Source organism: Pinus tabuliformis, chromosome 5_1 (genome assembly GCF_031772625.1).
Source record: "Pinus tabuliformis cultivar Carrire ecotype Pingquan chromosome 5_1, CPIR1, whole genome shotgun sequence".
Classification (NCBI taxonomy): Eukaryota; Viridiplantae; Streptophyta; class Pinopsida; order Pinales; family Pinaceae; genus Pinus; species Pinus tabuliformis.
This window is the reverse complement of record NC_142305.1, coordinates 896,306,643-896,312,642: the sequence shown is the minus strand read 5'-3', so window position 1 is coordinate 896,312,642 and position 6,000 is coordinate 896,306,643.

Sequence of the window (6,000 nt, the reverse complement as noted above, 5' to 3'; positions counted from 1 at the left end):
TTAAGTCAATTTGTATGGGAATTTGAGAGTCAAATTCATTACATGTTGTATGAGGATGCATTTCCTTCATGGACATAGTGGTAAGCATCCTAGACTTTTGTATGAGCATTTTCATTTCATCCAACATGTCTACAATCATGTCAAGCACTCATCTACGCATGTATTTTATTTGAAATTTGTTTGAGTTATTTGCCAAAGTTGTTTTTTGTATTTTATCTTTGGTAAAGATTTTGCAGTAGATGGACATAGTGTTGTGGAAAAAGCCAAGAATTTCATTGAACAAATGTAGCTGATGCATCAAGGAGTACAATAGAAGCTTGAGAAAAGAAAAGCCAAGTACAAAGCAAGGCATGACAAGCATCAAGTTGATCATGATTTCCAAGTGGAGATCAAGTTTTCTTGTATATTAGCAAGGAAAAACTTCAAGGTGAGGGTTATATGAGTTGCCAAGGAAAGATGGTCATGAATATAATGTTCATATTCCATCTATTGAATATTTTCTCTTGAAACTGTTAGCGCTTGAAATTTCACCTCAGGCTGAGAAAGGTAAACCTCAAGGCAACATCAATCCACTTAGCCTCGTAGCTAGCCCTACGGGGTTGGAGAGGGCTCTCTCTGGTCTATCTCGGTGAAATCTTCAAGGGATGAGATGACCAATAGGGTAACACTGATTTTAGGCTAGTAAACTGATAAAAAGGTTGATTTAGGGTTTTTAGGGTTTTTGGTGGCAAATTGAGGGGATGGCAATTTTGGGTGCGGGGATTGGACACAGTTTCTGCAGGGGGTTCTTTGGGGCGAGATAGGAGACAGTATTGATGCCTTAGATTGAGGTGAATGGACGAGAAAGACAGGTGAGGAGCTAAGGAGAGCAAACAATAACTTTGAATTCTCCTTAAACAACAGAAAACATTGAAATTAAACAAACTTAAAAGCAGAGCATGACAGTCATGAATTCTACTTTAACACTTCGTTTGCTTAATGTGCAGAAGGAAAAGAAAGGAAATGATTCACATAACACACTTACAGGTACATAAGAAAACACACCATCAATACATGTAACCACAAGAATCCCAAAGAGGACTACAAAACCCTGGTCTTCCTTAGCCAAAAATTGCAGAGATACAGTGAATAATACAATGATAGCTTTTCCCTCAAGAGTCCAACCTTCCAACCTCTGAAAATGATTAAGAAAATACATAATATAGGCAAGCCAACCTCTTCCCTTGCCTCTAGGGGTCGAGCTCATCCTTCTAGGAGCTGTTTCAACTAATTCTAAACTGAGCACTAAAATCTAGGCAGTCAAAACAACTTGCCTCTATAAGCTAGGAAACCAATTCATTCATTTAATTTTCACCTATCTCATGAATGAATATTCTAGAAGAGGTACATAAGTGTAAAAGTGTCATAAAATTACATTAATTACATCAAAGAGGATAATAATCCACCCCAAAAAGTCAAACAGGGTCAAACTGCGTTTTTCTGAGCTGTACAGTGAAATTTGGAGAAATTTGCCTGACGGGTCGCGTGCCTTTGGGACCACTTTTGGGGCACTTCCAGGTGTCAAAATTGAGCAAAAGTAGGCTTTTTGGAAAGGTATGTGAGTCTACTTTCCAACCCAACTTGAATTTCTAAATTTGGAGTTCATTTGCCCTGTCAAAAATCAAATCTCCCAAGACTGCTTTCTGCGGTTCAAAAAAGTGGCAGAAAGTCATTTTTTGCTAGTTTTTTGACTTTCTGGAGGCCCAAAACTTCACCAAATCTCAAGTCCATCCACGAGCATATGTAACTTCTCATGAAAAGTATGGAAATGTTGAGTTTTTGCAAAATGGAGTTGCCATGATGAAGGGTCGCGCGGGGGGTGAGACCCGTTAATGGAGAAAACCTGTAAATGGCACAAAAAATTCACAAATGACAAAATTTTCTCCAAATTTCTTGAAATTTGGGCTGGGAGTCCCCAATCAAGTACCATGCTCAGTAAAAGAGGCTTTGACCAAAATTTGGAGTGGATCGGGCCTTTTCCGTCGTTTTAGTGCCTTGGCCAACCTCCTTGGATCTGGCGATTGCAATTTTGACATTTCTCTAAAACCATGACACCTGTGCAAAAAGTGAAGGAGGTTTTTCTTCTTTGGCATGTTATGGACAAAAATTCTCTCAGTTTTCCAAAATTCATCTTTTATTGCTCTGGAACATCATTTGAGTGCGACTTGTCCCGATGTGTGAAACAAGGAATTTTGTCGAAATGGAGCGAAATGAAGGGGATAGGGGGCTTCTAAATTCTTGGGGAAATTTTTGGGAGTGGGGAGGGATGTTAGGAAGCAGGGGAAAGTGGAATCTCAGAGATTGAGTGAGGGGAAGGGGTCCAAAAGGGCAAAACACAGGCCAAACCTAGAAAATTTCCAGGTTGTAGCTAGAAACTAGGGTTTGTGCAAAAATGAGGAATTTGGCGGATCTAAGGGATGGGAAGCATTTGATAGGGTATTTTAAGGATAGGGGAAGGTGTATGAACATCTGGATACAAGTTTTGCCAATGATTTGACTGTCCAAGAGAAATTGGCATCAAAACCCTAGGAGAAGGAAATGACCTTGCCTAGGTGCCACTGAAGCATGAACAAGATGTACAATGACTCATTAGACACTGAGATGATAATGAAAACCCTATGAATGATGATAAACTCAGCTGAATGATGACATAGATTTGACATTTGGACAACTTTAGAAGGAGTGAAAGCAAACCCTAGATCTAATGCCTAGTGACCAAATTTTGCTTGAAAACTCTTTGAAATGACAAAATTTGACCTTGACACTTCAAAATCACTTTGTAAGAGCCTATTTGATCACTGGAGGAAGGCTGGAAACACTGACACTAACAGAAACTTTAGTTGAGTTACAATAAGATTCAATTCTTGACAGGAGGATCAAGACTTCACACAAAGGAAATGTGGATTATCTTCAAGTGGGGCTCAAGAGTACCAATCCAGGTAAATCAAGGTAGATTGAAGTTGAGATAGTGAGGGACTTGTACTCTTACTTATTTGCTAAGAAAAAAAAGGCTTTTGGTGGTGCAAAAGCTTCCTAATGGGGATGAATGATCTAGAATGAACCAGGGGATCAAAATTTGCTAAAAAATCAAAGTGCTCAGAATCGCCTGAAAACAGTGCCAAATCATAGATCTCATCATTCTGATTCCAACAATGCTCAAAAATTATAATGTTATGAAGTTTTTGGCAAACAACTAAAAATTCAACTTGCACGATTGACTGGGTTGTTGACTAGGTAGGTCGTATAGTGACATCATGCTAACATTAGTAGGTGATTGTGCATGGTACGATGTGCAGTGGACCAATCACGTGCTTTCATATGGAAACACTGTACAGATTGAGGTGTCACATTTTTATTGGTTCTTTGTTTTGATGTGGCCCAATGATGAGGCCCCACATGGACCAATGGGAGAGCGCCATATGGCCCTCAGGAATTGTGCCAAAAGTTTCATGGATCGACCAATTGACCCCACTGGAATTGAACCCATGACCTCCGTGAAACTAATCGGGTGCCTTACCATTACACCACACAACCATTCTTGTTATAACTACTCAGCAGATTATATTTGAATTGAAGCAATTTGGCATTGGTGGGAGGGGTGGGGCACTTGGCCTTAGCCCTTGGTTTCTTGACGACACAATACTGGAGGCTATGATGGAGGTGGAAGGGCTGTTAAGGCTTGGCCCCCGGTCCCATTAATGGCCATACGACCCACGACTGAACAATGGGAGCTAAGGCGGTGGGGGAGGGTAGTGTTGCATAGCATTTCGTCACTGTCCCTGTACTCCCCATTCCTCGATCCTGAAGGACCTCTACAGTGACCCTCATATGTTTCCATGCCATGAAGAACATGTCCCTACATCCCTCTTCATCTGCAAAACATTTCCCTCTTACATCATTTCCCAAGAATCTTCCTTCAAGCTCAGTTTTCAAGACCAGCGCTAGTGCTCAGTTCCTTCCCTGCGCCGATTTACAAAGTTTAAGACTAGGACTAGCGTTGAATGACGCAAATGAGCCATTCATTCCCCGCGCTAACCCTCTTTTGGTAGGTTTTTAAAAATGGAGTCGAAGCTTCTAGGTCTAGAAGCTTCGTGAATGAAAGTCTGGTAAATGGTTGGGCAAGATAGAGTCGAGAGAGTCTATTTGGGATCCTTTCCCCTATTGAAATGGAACAAACCAAAGAGATAAGGCCTCTCCCATCATAAGAGGATCCATTTCCCCTCTATCAAAGCTATATAAACTCCTCATTTCATACCCTCAGCTAGCAAATGAAAGGGCATAAATAATCTACAAATCTTGAGAGCCATATTGAGAACCTTAGCCTTCTAGTTTGTGTGTGAAGGGAGAATTGGCTTATAGTGTTTGGTTTGGAGTAAAAAGAAAGAGGCCTTGAACTTCCATTGTTTTGAGGATGAATCACGAGATGCTTATAGTGGTGCTGGAACCCGAACATGCCAACGGGAACCTGTAACGTCAAGGCTCCAATTGTATTTCTCTTTGAAGTTTATATTAATACAACTAATGGTTTATTTCCTATATCGTGTGTTATATTGCATTTGATAGCTTAAAACTCCTTGACCTTTTAAGTAGATTGAATTTGATTTTATGCTATCACGTTTGTTGTTGTCTCTTGCATGTTTGTTTTAGGTATTTGAGTGAAAGGAATGAAAGGAAGCTGGAGCAAGGAAGAAAGATCATCATCAAGTGGATTAGCGCTATAAGAGTTAGGCCCTCTTATTTGATTCTAATTTAAGGAAATTTACATTAGATTATCTTGTTTGTGGCTAGACCGACTCTCTTGGGTGTTGGATGCATGGGGCCTGACCCAGGTTCAACATTAGTTAGCCAAACAAATTCCTACACTATTGGCCCTTTTAGCATCAGCCTTGCGAAGCGCGGACCAAAGTCTCACTCGAAGCCGTATGGGGGGATGCTGGAACCAAGTTTCCACACCATGAGATGGTCGTGATGTCGGTTTATTCCTCCTATTCCTGCTTCCACACAGGTCATTAAGTTCTAGGGCTCTGTCTGTACAACCCCTTATTCCTCCCTTCGGTACCTCCGCGAAGGAGTATGATTGACCTTTGCGCAATGCTAACTTGTGGTTCACGTACTTTCGCGCTACTAGAGCAACGTATCATGCAGATTCCCAAATGACCTTAAGTGTCTTATTTATCTTACTAAACAATCATAGTTATCACTGCGTAAACATATATTCTTACTTGCGTTAAATTAACCAATGCAATTACATACATTCACACATCACATAAGCATTGTAAATGAAATTCATACACAATAAGACAAGATGCATTAACAGGAAAGAAAGACACATAATTTGTAGAATGCTTCTCTTTATTAATATCTTCAAATGATTACAGACTCTATCCGCCCTACACACACAGATGCAGGGGTCCATGCACTCAGCTATTGACTTCTACCCTAGGCCTCTGTGAACTTAGCTACAAAGCCCCTACCTACGCTACGACCCGAAACTTAGACTTCTAAATACTTCCTCCTTATCACTCAAGACTTATTACTTCTCTACCAAAACTTATTACTACTTAGAGCTTACTTACTTAGCTCTTTTTATACAATCCCATGGTTTGTGGACCATGGGTAGATATTTATAGATGACTTTACGCTTTATAAAATAAGGGCGGACAACCCTTTATGACTCATGACACCTTCGTGCTCCGCGACCAAAAAATGCGGAGACTTTACAATTTTATTACAAAATTTGACCCAAAAAATGGGATTTTAGCCCCAAAACTGTCCTTGGGGGAACACAAACATCGTGACTCACCCTCGAGTCACTTTGTGGGTGCAAAGATATTAGCGCGAAGACCTCCCAGCTCAACTTGTATGATCGCAACCTTGGCAGTGCACTGTGCGGCCGCCTGCTTCACGTCTTCAACCATTTGCTCAGTCACTGCTCCTGAACTGTTGGCCTGAAGCTTTTGC